The following is a 23552-nucleotide window of genomic DNA, read 5'->3' as shown; positions in this document are numbered from 1 at the left end:
ATTGCAGTCTTACGTGGATTCAACATATAGTGGAAGTAACGCCTGCCCACAAAAGGACAGGGAGAAAAATATTAACAATATTAAATAAATAAATAAGGAAAACTATTTGGTGAGTCGGCCTCTCTACAAAATGTCTCAAATATGTCTTTTCAATCCAAACTTTTAGAGTTCAATAATCTCAACTACGACAATAATATAATTTTGAAATTTTTCTTTTTTCAAAAGATAGGAATATTATTTTTTGAATTTCTTCTTCACTATCTATTTTAACTTTTAGTAGATGTAGCGCTTTTTTTATATCCATCTTCGAAATGGATGTTAGATAGACAAGGGACCACACGGTAATAAGTGAGATGGCTGACTCACCAAAACCGTGTCCAATAAAAAAAAGAGCAGGAATATGTCATAGACTATGCCTCCTTTGTGTCATTTTCTCATTAAAATTATGGAAGTGCCCAAGTTCTTAGAAAATTTAAATAATGCCATCGGGAAAGAGAAACTTGAATTGATGAGATATGATCCAACTTGGAAGCATTGTTATTAGGAATAAATTATTCATAGTGTTTTGGTTGCTTTTTATTTTATTCTTTTTCAACTCTGCTTTTATAAATAGTCCTACCAATTTAGGGGGACTTTTTTAATGCTAGATTTCTAATAAGAGTTTGTGTGCTTGTTTTCTTGTTATTATTGGGTTTATGTGGCCTTTAAAAGCCTTGTGAGTGCTTGTAAAATGAAATAATATAGTAGAACATGAATTCAGTGGGAGTGTGGTCTCTTGTGGATCATACTAAGCAAACGATGTTTGCTGATATCGAACTATGCTTGACAATCTAGGGCAGTGAATTGGAAAAACCCCATGTTACCTGAGCATAGAGAACAAACCGAGAAGGATTCTAATGGGTCATCCCTTGATGTGGTCGGAGCATATGCCCGGATGAGTGAGCTGAGGGACTGTGTGACCCTTGTGTGTGATGGTGGCCTACGTAGATGGGGGCCAAAGTCTCATCCATGTGTCATCACACGGTATGTATATTGATAGATCATTCGAAAAAACAAGTAAATCACCTTTCAGAGTGAAGTGTATGCATGTGCTAGAGATACCCATATGTACCATAGGAGCTATGGTCACATCAGGTCTAGGTGACATTGACTCGTCTTTAGGGGTGGACTTGAAATCTACAGACTGGGATTACGATTCCTTGGCTCATCGACCTGACTTTGGTGACCCGCTAATGAGCTCTGCTTGGACTGTAAGTCATGGGAAACACTGGGCCGGTCTGATAAAACAAGTGTGGTCTGTAGTCCACAATTGAAGGTAGAGTGCCCCATGATTGTTGATTTAATTCATAAACCATATGGATCATTTTCCCATCAAATTAATTTAATTGTGTTTGTTTTACTGTGGAAATTATTTTAGAATTTTTATTTGAATTTTTATTAACCCATGGATATTTTATTTATAATTTTTGGATTTATAAAATTAAATATATTGATTTTACAATTATTTAAATATTTAAATAATATTCTAAAAATATTTTTATTAATTTTAAATATATAAAAATATCATGGGGACCCATTGTGCATATGGGCCCACCATATTTTTAGAAAGTGGGGCCCATGAGTGCCTCCCTTGGGTGGCACGCTCACCCTTATTCTCTTTACTATTTTTGTGGTGATATGATATGTGGCTATATGGTTGGAAGATATTGACTAAATATTGACTTGATATGTCTTTGAAATATTTTGTGGAAAGATTGAGTAGACTTGTGCTATTTTATGATATGCATAATATTTTGATTAGATTTAATTTATTTAATTTTCTATTAATGAGAAAATGATTTAGGAAAAAGGATAATGGTTCATGCACCTTTCATAATGTTGATGGCCAATCTATGTAATGGATGACTCAAATATCTTATCCCACAAGTCACTCAAGATTATTGATTCATATTTAATCTCAAGAAAAGATGCACGCTAAGAAAGAGCCTAAGAAACCTTAATCTTGTTCAAAACCTATAAAAAAATTATTCTCTCTATCCAAAAATCTCTACATTTTATCTCTTGTACCTAATTCCATATTTCTCTTTCATATCCCACTTAGAATTTCTCTCTCTCTCATAATAAAAGTTTTTCTCTCTCATGAAAGCCAAAAAATGGCGCATGTCCCATTCTCTCATCTTTGATCTCTCTCTCCCATATTGTGAAAGAACCTAATGATTTAGGTTATGAAGTTTTTCTCTCTACTATTTCTCAACTATGGATTTATGGCTTAGGGTTTTAGGGTTTAGCAAAAAGAGAATCTATCTTTAGCAAAAAGAGAATCTATCTCTTTCAAACTAGGTCGATAAAAGAATTCACCTAGGGTTTGATTTTGTGATCAAATGGGTTCATGTTCTATTGGTGTGGCTTGGCCTAAACTTGTTTTTCTAGTTGAAATTGAAGGTTGATCATTGATCCTGCACTATCGAATGATGGTGACTCGGTTTGGGGTGTAATAAGTCTGGTTGAGGTAATCTTCGGCACTCTTTTTTTTGTTTCTTTTCATATTTAATTATATTATTTTTATATTCCCAAGCATAAGAATTATAGATATTTTATTTATTTAAAGAAAATTAGTTTAATGACATCAACGTTTTTAAGATTTTGGATTTTTTAGTTTTATTTTCTTTGAAACAAGAGTTATTATAATAAGACTATTTGTAAGTGATATTTGCCAAAAGAAAAGAAAAGAAAAAAAATTGGGTGAAAAGAAAAAAAAAAAAAAAATATATACTCCCCAACAAGATCGTATTAGTTTTTTTTTAAGTTAATTCTTGGTCAACCATTCTTGGATTGAACCAGTTTTTGAAATTGAAGCGGTGCATTTATGTGTGCGCATATATTAGCCCATGCAGTACTTAATGAGAAATGGATAGTGGATTCCCTTGTATTAAAAATTTGGGAAATATTAATAAAATGTAAAGGAAAAGTGTTTGATGAGTCGGGGGACACATGTGCTTCTTGGACCATCAAATACATATCTTTAAGATGGGGGCCGGGGCCAATTGAAATTTTAAAATAAATGAGGCATAAAAAATAGACGAATCAAATAAAAATATTAAAAAATAATTTTTAAAAATAAATTGACTAATGTACATTTGAAAATTATATGGGTATTTTGGTTAATTTTACAAATAAATTTTTAAATAATTTTATGAGGTGTGCCTTAGTGAGAAGAATGAACGCTACAAATTTCAAGTGATTTGAATTTGTAAAAAAATAAAATTAAAAATAAAATATGAAATACAATTATTACCATCATATCGTTACAGATTCAATCTGAACCATTGAACTTACACTATTTCATCAGCTGATAAGCTGGTAGGATCTTTTCCCATATTTCAATAAGAGCATCAAAAAATTTGACAGTCTTTACAAGGCATATGATTTTCTATTTACCAGGTCAATTGCTAGATCTTGGAGATTGCATTAAAAACATCTTAAGCTCTATTTACCAGGTCAATTGCTAGATCTCGGAGATTGCATTAAAAACATCTTAAGCTCTTATATGTGAAAAGTTGAGTGAAAGTTTATTTACCTATTGAGTTCTACACAAACGTTTGAGGGAAAGTTTTCTCAAGGTCTGAATGTAGTTGGAAGGGACATCGTGTGGATCGTTGTTAAGATGTGTCCATCTCTTCTCGTCAACTTGAACAACGAAGATTTGGATTTTTAGAATGTGAACCTTGCCTACATGGGTAAGTATACATTCTAATTCTTTTTTTTGGATACCGTTTTTCATTAATAAAGATAAAGAAATACAATTCATATTTTACAGCCTTATAGTTGGGCATCTATGTAAAATCATGAAATACAAGAAGGGAGATAAAATCTGACGCTCTAGCACGCAAAACCGTAGCACCAGAGAGGGACATGGCCTTTTTGGCAAGGGTGTCTGCTACCATGTTATCCTCGTGATAGATCCGGGAGATGGACCACATACCATTTGAGAGGCTATGTCTACAGTTTATTGCTACTGTGTAAAATCATGAAATACATGAAGGGAGATAAAATCTGGCACTCTAGCGTGCCAAACCATAGCACTAGAGAGGGACGTGGCCTTTTTGGTAAAGGTGCCTGCTACCATGTTAGCCACGCGATAGATATGGGAGATGGATCACATACGATTTGAGGGACTATGTCTACAGTTTATTGCTACTATGTAAAATGCCTATAGAACTTTATATTGGCCTTGAATAACATTGACTAACAGAGAGGAGTCACTTTCAATCTATAATGGGCAATCAATGCCCTTTTTTAGGGCATAAAATTCCACATAGTTGTTAGATGTAATACCGAAAGGGATGGCGAAAGCGGTAATAAAGAATAATGTCAAGAAATACCTAAATGACTATGCATGATCCATGCATTCCCAGTTGTGAAGTTAAAAGAATAATGTCAAGAAATACCCAAAAGAAATTGTTTCCGATATCAATCCAAGAGAATGGAAAGATTGAAGAAGATGCTGCATGTAGAATTCGAGCTAGGTGGGCAAAGTGGAGATGTGCATCTGGAGTTCTATGTAATCACCACATACCATTGAGACTGAAGCATAAGATCTATAGGACGGCTGTAAGACCAGTTGTGAAGTTAAAAGAATAATGTCAAGAATACCTAAAAGAAATTGTTTCCGATATCTAGGGTCGATAATCCAAGAGAATGGAGAGATTGAAAAAGATGCTGCATATAGAATTCGAGCTAGGTGGGCAAAGTGGATATGCGCATCTGGAGTTCTATGTAATCACCACATACCAATGAGACTGAAGCATAAGTTCTATAGGACGGCTGTAAGACCAGCAATGCTTTTATCAAATGGAATGTTGACGGTCAAGAAACGACATATCCATAGGATGAGCACAACTGAGATTAAAATGTCGAGATAGATGAGTGACAAGAAAATAAAGGATGGAATTTATAATGAATCATACGAGGGAACTTAGGTGTGGCTTCAGTAGGCAAAAAGATAAGGTAAAGTAGACATAGGTAGGCTGGCCATGTGTAGTGTTTGGAGGTGCGATTTGACACTATTGAAAGGCTCTAAAAGGGCAAAAAGAAAGCCGAAAAGGATATTGATAGAAGTAATGAGAAAAGATATATCGACCTGTGATCGTATTGAGGGTATATCCCTTGATACAGAATAATGAATGAACAAGATTCATGTAGCCAGCCATAAATAATTGGGATAAAGCTTGGATGATGATAATTTGATGCTTAGAAAGTAATTTTGAAAGGATTTCTTCATCTATGCGAATGTACAAGGTCTAAATATATTTTCCTTTGGTTTTTCAGATATTGGTTTGTGATAGTGAATCTGTGGGCTTTTATTTTTAAAATTTTTATTCTATTTGTCAAATTAGTATGGAGTTACGATACATCTTAACATACGTGCCTAGGCTTGATTTTGCAGCTTTCACATATAAAAACCATGTAAAAGGCTCATCTCTATAGTCAACAACCCTAAAGCTTAAGGTTTATTTTATGAGAGAGAGACGCTATATGTGCGCGTGCTGTCACTGGACCGAAGAACATCATAGCCCAACTACATAGAACCAAGAGACTAAGCCCACTGTTTGTAAAATCGAACTGGAACGGTTAACCGGACTTAGGATCAGAAGCGGTTTAACCAGTTTAATTGGTAAATCGATCGATTAAATCGTTCTAATCAGGCAAGTCCAAGACGGCCAAAAAATTGTAGAAAAAAATAAAAAAGATGCAAAAAACATGTACTAAAAATATGAATAACATATAAAGAATGATTAAAACAATAAAGTAAAAAATTAATTAAAAATAGATTTTAAAAGTGAGTATTAATGACAAAATTAATTTTTAATATTTACCATAATGTAAAAATATAAAAAAATGTATTACAAATCAAATTCCTTATTTTTGAGATTTTATAGATATTTCTTCTTGAATTTTTATTTTTAAAATACCGGCCAATCACCAAAACCGCTCGAAACCGAAACGATCTAACCGGGCTATTACCAATTTGATCGGGCAGTTTTTCAAACAATGCTAAGCGGCTTCTTTTGTAAACTTTCCAATAGACAATATATTTTTCATTATGTATTAAGTATGGGAAAAGTTTATATAAGGTTGCAACCTTAAAATGTAGAACTACGGATGCACCTCAAAAATCTATCGGTAAAGGTTCTTTTAATTTTGAAAAGCCCTTTAATTGATCATCTTGACATCAAGATGTATGACTGTGAAAAAAAGAAGGATTTTGAGTCCTAAAAATAGTGCATCTTATAACACATTATCTAGACCGTCCATTTTCAAGATTTTGACACGTTTATAAATCTACTTGATTTTAATCATTTTTGGAATTTAAAATTTTATAATTAGAATTGAAAATAGATTTTGAGATAATCTTGAAAATATTTTAGATCAAAATTATATGTTACGATAAAATTTGGAGGTGGGCCTTAAATGGATTGTTTAAGGTTGCAACCTTATGGAAGCCACACCCATTTAGTATTGCTAAATATAGAGATAGACGTGTGTGTAAATCTATGACGAGTGTCATAATGCCAACCCCAATAACTTCGTGTTTCGCAGGTCAATTAAATAGAAGTCGTTGTGGCATAACTGATGTAATTGAGTTTGGTAGATATATTTCAATGAGAAATATTAAACAAATTCTGAATTTCTAAGTATCACGTACAAGTATGTGTCTTTGAGGTGTTGGCATAAAATATAGAAACCCATATCCATGTTCCATGGGAGACTAGAGTGAAAAGCACGCTACCATACAAGACCTAAAACAATGAAAATTATAGAAATAGAAAGTTTGGAATGTTAAATGGTAAACTTTAAATATAGACTATCAATGAAATAACAGAAGAAAAAAAAAAAAAAACCAAAAATACCCCCAAAAAGAAAAAGAGTAAGGCAATGGTTGGGAAATATATTTATGTTTATTGGGAACTCAAAAAAAAGTAGAAACTGTATGGGAAACCAAAAAATGAACAAAAAAAGAGGACTAAAAACAAACACAAAAAAAACTCAAATTAAAAGACTAGAACTATAGAACATGGAAATTACAGAAAAATAAAATTCATATACTATAATTTAATTAATGAACTGCCAAAAAAAAAGAGGCTGAAAAAGCCCCAAGGCCTTTACAAATAAAAAGAGCCATTAAAGCCAAATGAAACTAGAAACCGTATTTTTTTTTGCAGTTAGGAAGATGACGGAGTGGTAGTGGACAAATTTAAGACCTAACTTGGGCTGGTTATTTATTAAGAAATAATTATGAGCATTCCCCCATTCATGGAGATCATGGCAAAGTTTGGTCCCCTCTGCTCTTCATGCACAAGAGCAGTTTCTCTTGCGTGCTTATTAGGACAATGCCACAAAGTGTTTTCCCTCTTATTTCGTCAAAAGATACCCAAAATTTTTGTACCTATAAAGAAACTATCTATCGATATTAAATAGGGAAATTTGTGCTAATTTCTCTTTTTTAGTGCATTAAAGAAGGGAAAATATCTCCTTATCATTTATTTTTAACTTCCATATTTCATGAGACCCAAGAATTGAAAATATTACTAGTAGGCAAAATGTCTCTATCTTTTTTATCTTACAACCCCCTGGACCTTTTGACCATAAATTTTTGATTCAAACAAAAACTAAAACTTCAAAGCTTATCTCTCTCTCTCTCTAAAACTTCATCTCTCTCTATTCGCTTCTCGGTGAGTTTACCAGTCAAGGGGTTGAACTTGAGCTCGAACACGAGCACACCTTATGTGTGTGAGAGAGATGGAGTTTGGATTTTAGAGAGACATGGAGTTTTAGAGAGAGAAATAAAATTTGAGTTTTAGGGAGAGAGATGAAGTTTTGAGAGAGAGAGAGAGACGATGATGTGAGAGAGAGATATATAGTTTGGGTTTTAGAGAGATATAGAGTTTTGAGAGAGAGAAAAAGACGATGATGTGTGAGAGATAGAGTTTTAGAGAGAGAGAGAGATAGAGTCATTTCATAAATTGTTGAAGTCAATAATACATGGTCAAAAGGGTTTACGAGGTTGGAAGACAGAAAAGATGGAGTCCTTTTGCTTACAAGTAATATTTTCAATTCTTGGGTCTGATGAAAAAGTTAAAAATATGGGATAATAGAATATTTTCTCATTAAAGAAATGATTCCTATATTTTACATTTGGGATCTTATACTTCGAGATAATTTTATCTTTGTTGCAAGGAAATCATGATTGCTACTACTAAGTCATTAGATGTCAGATTAGATGACTTGAAGTATATCACAAAGTTAATGTTCTTTTTTCAACTTTTTTTTATTTTTTCTAAAATAGCCCCATTTGGAACTTCATGTTCCTAACTTCTTCTTCTTCTTTCTTTCTTTTTTTTTTTTTTTTTTTCTCTCTCTGGATATATAGGTCTGAAACTTGAAGTTCCAACAAACTTTCTTCAAAATTAAGTAGAACTGCTTACCTCATAAGCAGGCGTATATCTGTTTGAGCACCAACAACAAGCAATCTTGATTTATAATTTGATGGAGAATATTGTGAATTGAAATTGTTTTTTTGAAATTTAATTTAAATAGACTTCCCTATTACACATAGTATACATTCATTTCTTAAAGAAAAACGTTTATAGAAGGTTGCAACTTTAAAATGTAGAATTACATATGCACCTCAAAAATCCATCTAAAAAAGTTGTTTTAATGTTGAAAAACCTTCTAGTTGATCATCTCGATATCGAGATATAAGAAAATAAAAAAAAAAAAGATTTTGATTGCAAGAAATAATGCATCTTGCAACACATTATCTAGACAGTCCATTTTCAATATTTTCACATGTTTATAAATCTACTTGATTTTAACTATTTTTGGAGTTTCAAATTTTGTAATTAAATTTAAAAATAGATTTTGAGATAATCTTAAGAATTTTTTATACCAAAATTATACATTATAATAAAATTTAGAGGCGCACCTTAATTGGATTGTTTAATGTTGCAACCATATAGAAACCACACCTTTTCTTAAATCAATTGCTTTGGTTCAACATGACTGGGTTGAGAATTTGATCTTGATGAGGATCTAAATATAGAATAAAATTCATGTAATATAATACTAATTCTTCACATAATAATATAGCTGATAGTAGCCCTTATTTATTACTTTTAAATTTCAATTAGGTAAATATTTTTCTTGTTTAGATTCACACATTGTAAGTGTTCTTTTGCGAAAAGAGTTGGTTGTGCACCACCTATCTCTCTTATAACACCATGTTGTTTAGACCTACTCTGGTTGGACCGGCTGGCGATAAGTCGAATTATAAATTCTAAAATAAATAAATAAATGGAATAAAAATTCAAATAATATAAAAAGTAGGAAAATTTCAAAAAGTACTAGAAACAAAAATATCTCATCAAGTAATAATTCAGTACGCATTAACAATGAAACAAGTCAAATAACTATGAAAGAAACATCCCATAGCAATTATTTGACCAAAAAAAAAAAATCTTGAAAATATACTTAGTTACTCCCAGTTTATATCAGTGATTTAATATCAACATAATTTTCAGTTTTTCACCAAAATCACTGCTGAAAAGAAGACAACAGAATTTCATAAGCTCTTAACCATGCATAATTTTTCCATGGTTCACTATTTACAAAGAGGCATTGGTACCTGTACAACCAACAAAATAGACAAGATAATTTGTTTCACATCCAATCAAAACCAAAACAAAAAAAATAATGCAATAAGAAAAAACTACTTCATAATGAGAATTGATGCAAGAAACATCCCAAACAATTATGTGCGAAAAACGAATTTTCTTGAAAATATATTTCATGATTCATAATTTCTTATCAATGATTCAATATCAATATACTTTTCAGTTTTTCACCAAAAATCGCTGCTAAAAATAGAAAAGAAAACATAATTTTATAAGTTGTGAAATAGCGAAATAAATTTTCCCTGATTCACTATTTATATAAAGGAAAAAAGCTGGGATTAGCCCATTAGCTTATATGAACATATGAGCCCAATGGCCTAGACTGAATCTGGGCCGATCTGACGATCACAGATGTTCAGTAGATTTTAAATTTTAATGTTTTTTATGTAAATCTAAATTACTTGAAATTTTAGGAGTGTGCTCATAAAAAATAGTTGAATATTTGAAAAATATATAAAAAAATAATTTACATGAAATAAACAAAATACCCCCAAAATGTTTTGGGGTATTTTGGTCTTTATTTTATGCTAATAATTTTTTTATATATTTTTATTAGGTGTGCCTTGATGAGACGAACACATGCCTAAAATTTCAAATGATTTGGATTTGTAGAAAACAAATTAAAATTTAAACACGAAATGAAATTGTGACCGTCAGATCAGCCCAGATTCAATCTAAACCGTTGGGTTCATATATTCATATGAGCTAGTGGGCTAATCCCAACTTTTTCCTCTCATATATATATATATATATATATACTGTTGGACTTCAGACTGTACTTCATTTTTTTCATGTTTTAATTCAGCCTTTTAAGTATTTCAGAAAGACTATATTCATCTAGCAGTTTTATTAAATGTGGGGATTTACTTTTACTTTTAGCAATCTGCACATATTGGGTAATAGCTTCCCTTTTTTCATTAGGGTCTAAAATTTTATCTATTAGATCTAAAATTAAATTTTCTTCTTTAGTAAGTATGTTACAAAAACATTTTTGTATTTCATCCACTGAATTTGTTTATGAGTCAGAACTACTCCATACTAAATCTTCATCCTCAATTCGTCCTGCTAACAAATCATAATCAGTGTTTGAGGATTCACTATCTGATTCATCTTTTATTTGAATAATATTGTAGATTTGGGTTTTTATTTCTCAGTCGAGAGTAAGAGCATTAATTTTCTTTTTTACTCTACAATTATTTTTATAATGGCCTATTTTTCCACATTTATAACAGACTGGTAATTTTCATTTTCTTGATTTAAATTTGGCTTTTGGCACAAATTTCTTTGTAAACTTATGTCTTTGTTTCTCTCGTTTGATTGTTTTATTTTTCTTATAAACATGTTTTCTTTTAAATTCTTTATTAGAAGAGAGACTTATATTATATCCAATCTGTTCACAAAAATCTCCTAACTTCTTCTTTCATGCAATTTTCTGTTTATCCAATTGTTTTTTAAGTTTTAAGTCGGTACATAATGCTAGGCCTTCTGCGTAAATTTCAACAGAAAGTTCGTCTAGAGTATATTGAGAGTATGGAATGATTCCATTATTCTTATTTTTTAGTCTATTCTTAACCTTTTTAGTAAAAAGGTAAGGCAGACCTACTATAAATTTTTCCTTCCAATGGTCTGCACTACTGTCTTCTCTTAATAAGAGTCTTGAGAAAAAGATATCTTTATACTATTTATAATGGAAAAGAGTAGGACATCTTAGATTTGAGAGTAGATCTTCAGATCTAGCCTCTAATAAGGATGTACTACCTACAAAATGAAGGGTTATAGTATATAATAATGTATTTACAACATCACTTTCGCCGTGAGGTATATCTTGGTTATGCTCATTTTTTACTACCCATTGGCGAGTAGCACGAAGAATTTGATTTTTGGTGGTTTCATTCATGTGAAAGTCCCACCACCCTCGTAGCCAACTTGTGAAGCCACAAATAATGGCTTTGGCAACATCTAGGTCATGACTACCCGATACTTTACATGTTGTAGCATACATAGTCATACGTCGCATTGTATCTAATATTTGATGATCTGACATTCCATCAATATTCCAGTTAACAATAGTTCTTCCAGAATAAGATACTGTATGCGATATTAGGTCCTCTTCGAATTGGATATCTACAGGAGTAGGCCTAGGGTGGTACATTCTAGTCTGTGCCGTAGGTTTCCATTTAGCTCCATAGGCTATTCTGTCAATTTCCATATTTTCCATACTATTTTCTTTAAAAGCTTGCTCTATATTTAAGAGTTCATCTTCAGTCTTTATAGGTTCTTCTTGGAGAACCAAGGCTTCTGATTCTAATATTATTCCTTTTCCTTTAGTATCTTTATTATCTTTTATTTTTAATTGTGATAATCTACTTATTAATTCTTGCATTAATTCCTTATTATCTTCTCTAAGGATAGAACGGTCTTTGTTTATTTCAGGAGGTGGTTTAAACATTATTGCTTTTTTCTTTTCTTCAATTTGCTTATAAGGTTTGCTAATGATATTTCCTATTCGAGTAACCTGCTTTTCCAAAGAGTGGAGATACAAATTATTATAATTATTTTGTTCCACTAGGTGAGGAACTAATTCATTTTTATGAGTATATTCTTTAGGAGTTATTTTATAGGGTGAAGCTTTAGTTTTTAATTTATTCTTCTTTATCACTAGAGCATTCTCAAGGGGGTGTATGCTATGAATATCTTCTCCTTCTAGTGTATAGAAAGTCTGATACTAACTTTCAAGAGTGTTTATTTCGAAAATCCTATAGTTTTCCTTTTTTTTCTTAAAAATTTATTATATCTTTTATGACAAGTTTCCATTAATTCTTCTGATAATTTTTTTAAATACCAGTTTCTTATCATTTTATTTTGTTCTGACAAGTAATCTTGCTTTATCCACTGCTTATCTATTTTATCTTTTGTTTGCCTGGTTAAGACGTGAAAGTCTAAATCTTCATAGGTGTATTCATTATTTGAGGAACTAGGTTTTGCTGATTTATAGACAAGGATATGGGCATTATCTTCTGTCCTTCTTAATCCTTTTATAATGGGCTCAGTATTTGAAGAAGTTGAATGCCGTGAAGATATTATAGGGTTTTGTGGATTAATAATACTATCATCTAAAATATTAAGCTTTGTTCTACGAGTATTATTAAATTGCAATTCCATTTCTCCATCAGGTGTTCAATTATCTGTTTTGGAGTTTGATTTACAGGTACCCTATATTGTTGATTTTCATTATAAATAGACCAAGTTTTTGGAAGTGTTACCTGGGACCAATCTATTGTTTTAGGGCTTGCAATATTAGATTTTTCATTATTTGTCTGAAATAATATTGTTTGTCCCCTTGTATCAACTTGTAACACGTTTGGGCTAAGAGTATTCATAACCTTACAGCAAATTCGATATACTAAGGCTATATTTTGTGATCCTGGGTTCATATCAAATCCTTGAGTCTTCAAATTAAGGGTAAGTACTTTAAGGATATATGGATCACTTAAAGATACAGAAAATTTTTGGAAATAATTGAAATAGATTGGGCCACTACATAGACTACATTCTACCACACCTAGTAATGAGTCTGAAAATTTATTATGACGGCTATCTCTAAGACATAGTAATATTGATGTATTAAGGCCTAATCTGGTAAGAGGTTTTACAGCAACCTGTATTAATCCTATGTGTAAATATTTATATTCTTTATTTTTATGAGATTGTAATATCTTTAGTGATAGTAATTGGAAGCTTTCTTGCTCACTTGTAACAGATAGACTTTGTTCAACTGTCCTTATTGCATAACTTGTTCTGAATTCGAAAGTTCGTTTTTTGTATATATCAGTTATTGGTACCTTGGGTATGTTCTAGTTTTGGATTTGTTTATCCATATTTTCAATTACTATCTCTTCTTTATTTTTCAACCTTAGATTATTACTAGACTGGGATAAAGTCCTATTGGATAGGTTCCTGATAAAATTTTCCATTAAAGTTATGGATGAGTACCTTTAGTCAACCTCTTATGTCATTTCTACCTCAACGGCTCCTCCTGGCCTAAACGGTAATCTAGACTGGGCGACAACAGTCTCAACACTCGGACTAACTGACTGATGAATAAATTTTATCAAGTTGCTAAACATTAGGGCTTTATTCCTAATCTTTGAAATAATCTATGCTAATTTGGCTCTGATGCCAAGCTGACCCAAGACCTATCTGAAGAGATATTTATATGTATCTGGAAGAGATATTTAGATCTGAAGAAATATTTAGATTACTTTAATGCTCAAAGTATTGATATTCATTTATACCAATCTGCTATAATCGATTCTAGAGAAATATATTTATAATTCTTGAATAATAAAACAAAGCAAATATTATAATAATGGCTGAGAATGGAGAAATATCCAACTAATGTAAGTAATTCCATGAGTTTTTATACTGAATATGAACTTCAATTGCATTTCTACTTATAACAGCATATAGATTCATGCATTAAACAGTAACTTACTGATTACATATGCAAAAGCTGGCAAACAACTTCCATTCATCAGGGTAATAACTTAGAAGGGAACTAAGGTTACAATCACACATTACAATACTCAAAGTGGTTTATAGCATACCACTATTTACATGGACCAAATAATAAAAGAGTAGAGTAAAGTAGAGTACAAAAACAATTACCCAGACAATATTTTCAGATATTCCATATGTCCATTTAATAATCCATGGTATCTGATAGATAGCCATGAAATACAAATGGTAATTTATATTTGGGTTTTGAATTCTACAAATTTTGTTGCGACACTTGAAGACTTTTGAGTAGGATCTGAGATCCCGATCCCCAAGTTAGAAACCAATTTATGAACCAATTTGGGAATGGTTTAGTAATAGGCATTTTTATTTGAACAAACCATGTATGGGAGTTATTAATATTTTGGAGGGAGAATATTTTGTACCAGGCATCTATATACTCCGAATATTTATAATATTTGTTCTGGAACTCTTGTGGCTGTAATTGTTTCCTCTTGAAAGGTCTGAACTCCAATCACTGTAGAGTAATATTTTCCTTGTTTGTAATTTTGAATATGTAACTATTTTTGTATTATGCTGATAATAATGAACCAAAGAAATAAAACCAGTTTCTAATAGCACTGCTTCATACCATTCACGTGTCTTATTTCCATTTGAGGGATTGAGGTTTTTGAGCAGATATAGGTTAGCAACTCTGGCTGGGTCTGTCATTGCATGTTCATCCTCTGTGATAGAATCAATTGAAAAGGTAATTTCTTCAAATTCGGATTTTCCTGAAGCAGACAATTTTTTTGGGATAGGTGACTGAATAAATATTGGAGTCTGGGAACACGTTATTTGACTTGAATATTCTGGATAATTTATTGAAATAGTAGGTAGATAGCTTATTATTGGGGATCCAATTGGAGAAATCTTTGTGATAGCCTTAAAATCTATTTTCATATCTAATTATTAAAATTTAAAGCTTAAAAAATGATATAGATTGAGCTGATCTATGAAAACTTGAAAATCTTGGAAATATAAGATGCACTATTTTCAAAACTTGAACTCCATTTTTTTTCTCATGTCCATGCATCTTGAAATCGATATAATCAATTTGAGACTATGTGAGCATCAAAACAACCTCTTCTTGTGAGATTTTTGAAGCGGGCTCTTATTTGATTGTTTAGAGCCTCTCTCTCTTTTATATATATATATATATAGAGAGAGAGAAAAAGGGGGGGAAAGTGATTTATATCACCATTAGATTTTAATATAATGAAATCACTATTTTAAAAGGGCATCTTTGTGACATTTGTCGTATCCAAATTTTGCAATTGCATTCCCTTCATCCTTGCCATCATTGTCAAAAGAAAAAAAAAAAAAAAAGAATTTGCACCCTAGAAGAAGTCAATATGTGTCCCTCTTTAAAAATGATTCTAATCCGTCATTCTAATCCGTCATTCGTTTTGGCTTGAGATCTAGGCCAAATTCAATTTTCCCATCTTTAGAATTGTTCATTTCTTGTCCATATGGGCCATCTACAAAATTTGGGATTAAAAAGAACCTTTTCACCTAGATCTGATCATCCCATCAAATGGACTACCTTGAGTTTATTGGGCAAAATAAAAACAATTTTATAGTGAGTTTACAACTTTTGTTTTTTTGAGATGATTCATCATACTAATTGAGTGCTTAATAGTAGGGTCAAAGGTTTATGAAGGCATGTTTTATTATTATTATTATTATACGACGGTTGCATGAAATCACACTACACACATAAATCGTTCTTGTACGGACGCGTCCTGCTAGCCTTTTACGTCAAAATACTAGAACTTTTAACTATGTACTGGACGTAACACTCACGTCGAACTCCATATAAATTTGCAATAACCCATAGAAATTATAAGGAAAAAAACTTCATTATTTGTAAAATCCCTTAAGAATTGAACTTTCATTAAATTTCTAAATCTAAAACACAAACCAAAGAATAAATAAAGAGTACTTGAGGGTTCAAAACTTTGGATTAAGTTGCCGGAACAATTTTAAAATATTGCTAGTTCATAGACACAAAGCTAGTCTTTTCTTTTCAGTTTAGAGAGAGAGAATCGACAAAACCATTCTCATTCTGAAAAAAAAAATTAACCAAGTTGAGCATGCATGACATTCATGCACCAACTATAGGAGTATACTACTGTATTGTTATGTATATGTTATAAGATCTTTTGGTCTAATTTTGTATTGCCAGGACTTTACTGTTCAACCTTAGGTCCTTTATGTAATGATCCATGTGTCCAAGGGCCATTTTTAAGTATATTACTAATTCCAGTTTCGGAGAACCATAATTCCACTTCTTGTAAACTCATTTCCAGTATGTAATTTCAAGTATACTTTCATAGATTTGTGTAAAACAAGCACCAGCATCTCATCAATTCCCCTTCTTGTAAACTCATTTCCAGTTTGTATTTTCAAGTATGCTATCATATATTTGTTTAAAGCAAGCACCAGCTTGTCATCAATTCCTATGAAATATGAGGAACATGAGGTAGTGAGAATGTTAAGCCTCATTCCTTTTTCTTCATACTTAAAGTTAATGCAATCGCAACTAAGCAATTCTAAAAAGCATAGAAATGCAAGTAACAAACAAAGGGCAATAATCATTCATATTAACAAGGAAACTTTAAAGACTTACTCAACCCCAAACTGCAAAAGATTAATGATAAATTATTTAAGGTAATTAGAGGCTTTTGAAATGGCATCACCCATCTTCACAACTTTAAGTGAGTACAATCAAGCTCCTCCCTGTATGCAACCATTAAACAATGCAAAAAGGATAGTGTCTGCTTGCAAGCCGCACAAAGAACATACGCGTCATTGAATAGAACATATGCGTCATTGAATATACCTGACAAACAATAATATGTATAAGGAATATACAAAACATAGATAAAACGTTTTATGAAGGTATTGAAATTTTTAGCTTTTTCATGACTAACCAAGTTGATCTGTTGCAGATAAAGAGGTTTTTTCTATTGCACTTCTAATTCTTGATGTAATCTCATCATCATATTTCACCCTATGGAAACCAATTTGATCAATATTGAGTTTGATCCGATCTCTTGATGTGTCTAAATGAGTTTTTTCCATCAAGCCAACATTGTTCTCATGCAACAACTCTGATAAACCCATATCCCCTACTTACCTTTTAAGAGGAAGTTTCTGTGTGAACCATAACATAGAGTTATAAGAACAATCCATTGCCATCTCGAGTCAATCCACTTGACAAGAAACGCGATTGCACAAAGTGCAAAAAAACTTAGGTATTCATCTATAAAGCAGTCTAACACAACCAAAAAACAATTGAAGTAAAAAAAAATCATCTATGATGAATATAATACCCATATTGGTCAATGCAGCTTTGATAAGAAATGGGAGTAATCCACACCTTCAAAGCTCCATATCTAACAAGAAGCTATTATAGAGATGCCCATAATTTGTTTATTTCAGCAAAGGAACTACTATATCACAGGTGCCTAGCATAAAACTCAATAAAATCAGCACACAAACTGAAACTGTCAAGTCTTCTTGAGCATTTAATATTTTTATATCACGAGGAACACAAAAAAAACAAACCACCAGTTAATATATAGCTAAGTGCATGTATAACTTGAGGCAGAGGAGCATATACTGAGATAAAGTCCAATAAAGAATAAACTAACAGTCGACCTCATAGTTTTCTAAAATAATTCTTAGTACTTTTATAATTCTCGTCACAATAAGTAGTTAAGACTATAGGCAGCTCTTCTGATGTAATCAAGATGAATTTGATGAACATAGGGCCATTGAAAATTAGAATCTCCACAAAATAGGATGGTGCATTGAAAAAGAAAAGCCACAAGTCATGTGACTCAAATATTATACTAGACATGCCATAGGAAAAGGTCGAGGAAATCAATGAGAAGCACTGAAGTTTCAGGATTTCTTCAGTGTCCAATGGATAGTTTATTCGGTTATCCATATATAATACAGTATGATATGGGAATGAGGACATAGAGGGGTTGAAAGTAACTTTTATTAGTTAGTGTTATGAATAACTAAGTTTACGTTTATTCTTTCCTATATTTAAATCCTTTAGGCCTATTTATCTTTTTCCTCATCTAAGGGGACTTTTGTAATCTAAACCTTTTAATTATTCATATAGATGTATGTAAGTGAGGCATTGAGGTCCAAGGGGACAACACTGTGACCCTACTCTCTTTCTTCCTCGTCAAGTGACACACACTCTCTGTCACTCACACACATATAACCACCCACCCACCCACATATCTCTTTCTAACTTTCTCTCTCTTCCTGAACCTTGATCCCTCCCATACTCTTCCATCTCATACATTAGCTTGCTGTATTTTTTACTTAGCATCACAACAGAAAGCTTAGGGTTATGTGATTGAAATTCTAATGATGTGATTTGATTGTGAGAGGGTCTCACAATGGCAGCATGGTTTGAAACCCCTAGAGCTGGAAAATCACGTAAGAAACGCACTGAGAGTGTTGTTTTCAGTCGACGGGTCCGGGTTGAGTCTTTGATCTTGAGGAGGATAGGGAGTCTTGTCACTCTTTTGTTCCTTCCTTTTCGTCTTGAATAGCTTAACTAAAATACATTCATCAACCTAAACAATAGCTTACTAATATCAAACAATTCAAGAGTTAGGAACAACAAGGTTCATAGAACAATGTAAACAATGTTGGATATTGTAGTCCTATGGGAATTGATTGTAGTCCTCAGTTAGGTTACAGAAACTCTTAGTGGGGTAACACTGTTTTCTATACATAACTCTATTGAAAAGCCCAACCAAATGACAATAATAGTATTACTTTTGCTTTTTTTTATAGACGAGCAATATTATACAAAAACAACAATTACAATATTAAGATGGGTGATGACCCAATGGATGTTTCCAAAAAGGGGTTATAGTCTAGGAAAAAAAGAAACCATTATTTTGCAAAATAACCTTTCTATGATATAAAATAAACAAGTGAAGAAACAAGAAATAGAAATGTCTATGCACATGACAAATTAAATCCTAATAAAATAATTTAATATTACTTTATTTCATGAGAAAATAATAAAATATATCAAATGGTAATACATTATGTACAATATACCATGCACTACTAGATTATAAATAAAAAATAAAGGTTAGATATATTCACCATCATGTTTTTCATAATGATGGAGTTTTGCTTGGCTGGTTGAAATTAAATTCGTCCATCAGCCACTCTACCTTCTTCTCCTACATTTGTCGCTTACCTATGTCATTCATGGAATTGTATTTTTGTTGTCCCTCTCTCCCTTGTCTCTCTCTCTTACACAATCGCTTGCTTTTAAAGAATAGCTTGCCTTTAAAGATGCTTGCCTTAGCACAAGTGGACTCTTTCGACCACCATTGAGAACTCTCTATATTTACTTTTCCAAAACCCACGCAATGGTGATTGTTTTTGTCTATCTTCGTTCTATTTTCCCCATAAATTAAATTCGATACATAAAAAGGAAACCCCAAAAAAGAAAGAAGCGAATCTATCAACAAATACTATATATCCCCAAGTCATTGTTAATAGTGAAATTCCCGAAAAAATAGGATACATGTACCATAAATATATGGTATTGTTATACATCCCAAAAAGTTTCAATTTAGATGAGTAAGATCTTTTTATTACGGAATTGAGTATTGTGGTACTTGTATCACATCAAAAGTATGGCACATGGTATCTCCACTATCCATACCCAGGATGTAGAGTGGGATGTGTCATATATTGCTTTAGCAAACGATGACAGACCAAGAATGATAGAATGGCTCATCTCTTCTATCCATGGTTTAGTGTGGACCATTGAGATGATGTTGTTGATAATGTACACCTATGATGGACGTACTTCCTTTTCTTAACTTTCTTTTTTCTATTCAAGTATAGCTAATTGCCCAAAAACAGTTTCTACACAAAAGAGGGGCAATGCATAAATCATGGGCTATTCAAAATATGAAATCCACTACACAATTACATAACATGAATAATAACGTACGTTCATGAAAGACTCTAAACAACATATATTTGGTCAATCAAGGGAGGTGCACTAAGCACATTGTAATCCATATGAGCTCAAGAAGTATCTAGTCATGGGCTATACATGTGCCAAACTTCATTCATGAAATCTTTTAAATATGTAACGCATGACATGCTTTTTATGAGAAAAAATAAAGCATGACATCCTTTGTACAATACATGGCAAATGATAGCTCTACTCATAGGTTCAGTTGTAGATTTGAGTAGGTAGGCTCTGCCAAACTTTTGATAAAAGAAACTATAACAAAGTTTATGTAATGATCACTAAAATTATCTTCCTACGTGTTCGGTTTAAAAAGATTATTAAAAAAATTTATTTGCTACTTGGTTCTTTATGAAATGTCTGCTGTTATTCCTAAATCTTGTGCATTTTTCCTACTTCCCTATCACTCTCCTCCTCCGTGTGCTTCCTCATGGAGATTGCAATTTCTTTTGTTTTGACACCTACTAGGTGCCTGCATATTTGACCATGAGAGGATTATTCAGTATGGATAATAGAGGTAAAGAGAGTTCTAAAGAAGTTAATTCCCACCATGTGAGATAACAAAAAGGTTGAAGAAGTAAAATGATTGCTAGGAAACTCCCTTTTTTTTCTTCTTCTTTTATCATGTACAGATTTGGTCACCATTACCAAAGTCTCGACATATTTTATGATAAAAGCTTGACGGCTTTTTCTGTGAAATTATGGTTTTATTTTTCTTTATGCAAAATACGGGCTTTGCTTTGAAGTTTTTTAACCATTTTAAAGCTCAAGAAAAAAAAACAAAACTTAAAATCCTAAAATTGCAAATAATTTTCACAGCAAACTCGGCCTTTTGGCTATGGTCAAGTACTCAAAGAAAAAGAACAAAAATGGAAAAGAAAGAAGTCAAAGTCTCAATTAACTAATTATAAAAACCAATATTTTTCCTATACATATGCAGTCTATAAACTATCACAAGAGCCAATCTCTCTCTCTCTCTCTCTCTCTCTCTCACTCTCTCTCTCTTCCCCCATGAATAGGCAAAAGTCCCTCTCAGATCTCCCTCTCTCTCTCTCGAGTGTAAAGAAGGATTTATCATCCTCAATTTACCATCAAACAACAAGAAATATATAAAGAAGGATGATAACAATTTACCACCAAACAACAAGAAATATACAAATAAGGATTTATCATCCTCAATTTACCACCAAACAACAAGAAACATAAAAGCATCAACATGACTAAGTCTAAACAAAAATGACTCAAGAATTTTAGGTGTAAATAATGAAAAATAACAACATTAGTCCTTATCATGCAAAGGAAAAACAAAGCAAATAACATACTAGAGCAGCATAAGCTGATTTCAGATTATGAGAACAATTTGAGTTTTTTAACAACGTGAATAATATGGGCTTGATGGGAAGAAAATTGAGCCAAGAAACAAACACATCATGATAATGCAATAACTCACACAAGAAAGCAAGAAGAAGATGTAGTTTTGATGAACATAAGAGAAATAAACACATTGCAGGTGAAGAACATTGAGATAAAAAAACTACTAATCCACATATATTAAATGCATTAGGTAAAAAACATTATATGAATTTAAGTTCAATCTAATATAATAAAATAGCAAATAAATATAGATAGAGCACAATGATCAATGAAATAGATGAGATCACAAATTAATCCTCTAAAAAAATATAATTTCAATAAAATCAATTTTTTTTCCTAAAACATAAATTTCCAAAGCTATTAAATATCACTACATAATACAATTTCTAAAAAATAAATTAATGATTTCTTTTTAAATATACTTTTTAGTCTCCACCAATGCCTTAATATATTTTGTCCTCCAAGGTAATCACCAACGTTTGTAGTATGCTAAAGAAACTTTTCTTCAACTCAACTTTTCTCTGGTTTTGGAATTTATCCACAAATTTGTTGGAAGTCATGTAGATGGAAATGCTTGAAAGGCTTTTCGTAGCACACAAAGTAAAAAAAAGGGAAAAACTAAAAACCTATCATAATGAAAGTATGCTATTCCAAAGTCTTGTCATATTAAAAGTATGTGATTCTAAATCAAGGGTCCAAGGCATGCAAAGGGTTTGGTGAGGTCATACAACCCATACACTTATAAATTCAAACTGTATGCAAGTAGGATTTGCTATTTGCCTAATAATTTACCAAAGTTAAAAAAAATATATGTAAAGAGTAAAAACAACGGTCAAAATTAGCAAAATTCTCAACATTATTTTTAGAGTGGATGATCTATCCCACCGATCCATGTTTTGAAAAATTGGTCATGATACTCTGATTAATTGCCTCCATATTTATCCTATTTGTGCAGCCTGCAACTACATTATACAACAATATCAAAAGTTACAAAGTATTCAACTTTTACACTATATTATGGTATTATAAATAATTTTATACTGTAATTAATTTGTGAGCCTGCAACTATTTGAACATAGAGAGAGAGAGAATCCAAATCAAATTCAGGCTTACACAGATGGTGTACAGATAAAGAATGAATTACAAAAAGAGCTAACTCAAATGTAGCTAATTTTGGAAACTTTTTAATGCAAAAACTTGAGAGAGACAACACATATAAGATCTTAAGAGATGGAGGAACTTTATTTATAAGCATCTCTTCTTTTGTTCTCCATCTTAAATTTCTTAAATATTTATTAAAAAATGATTCTTAAGTATAGAAAGAGAGACTTCAATACATAAATTAGAACATGAGCATGTCCATAGAAAATAAATAAAAAGAGAGAAACCCTTAAATGAAGGACGGTGGGTTTAGAGAGAGTGACCAAAATTAGAAAGTTTATATCTTTCTCTGGTTTACTCGTTATCTATTCCTACAAATTCCTAAAACAACCCTCCAACACCAAAGAATTCTTATAATCTCTAACCTAAAATATCTCATTACAATGTGGGAAGATATATAAGCGCGCCATTCTAATTCCTAGCTTAGGAATAATTTATATGCTGAAGCCAAGAAAAAAATAGGAAAGAGAGATAGCAATCGAAAAAGAGATACATGCCCTGAACTGCTTTATTTACAGTTCATGTACCCTACAACTACTCTAAAAATATGATATATTCTTTTTTTAGCAACACGTGTCCCTCCCTTAACTTGTGAACCTGCAAGTATTCAAACACAGAGAGAGAGAGACAGAGAGAGAGAGAGAGAGAACATTTTTCAAGAGACTTCAAATCAACTTCTTGCTTTT

At 31.9% G+C, this 23552-nt stretch overlaps 1 protein-coding gene across 4 annotated transcripts in view; it reads right to left on the bottom strand.

Annotated features, from left to right (window-relative positions):
* Window positions 1-16672: 16672 nt before the first annotated feature.
* The window catches only part of LOC105420716 (hexokinase-1 protein), a 31633-nt gene continuing 24753 nt past the window's right edge, over window positions 16673-23552 (bottom strand). For 2 of the 4 annotated variants that reach the window (XR_966692.3, XM_011625412.3), the window contains one exon: window positions 16673-17136. The gene's annotated coding sequence lies outside the window, so the exon portion shown is untranslated. Of the gene's footprint in view, window positions 17137-21653; window positions 22668-23552 lie in introns of those variants that run through there. The other 2 variants (XM_020667676.2, XM_088870361.1) reach the window with 2 other exon arrangements.

This window comes from Amborella trichopoda, chromosome 6 (assembly GCF_054954075.1).
Source record: "Amborella trichopoda isolate Santa Cruz 75 chromosome 6, AtrichopodaSantaCruz75HAP2 v2.0, whole genome shotgun sequence".
NCBI classification, from domain to species: Eukaryota; Viridiplantae; Streptophyta; class Magnoliopsida; order Amborellales; family Amborellaceae; genus Amborella; species Amborella trichopoda.
The sequence above is the reverse complement of the archived record's forward strand: the minus strand, read 5'-3'. Positions and strand labels throughout refer to the sequence as shown.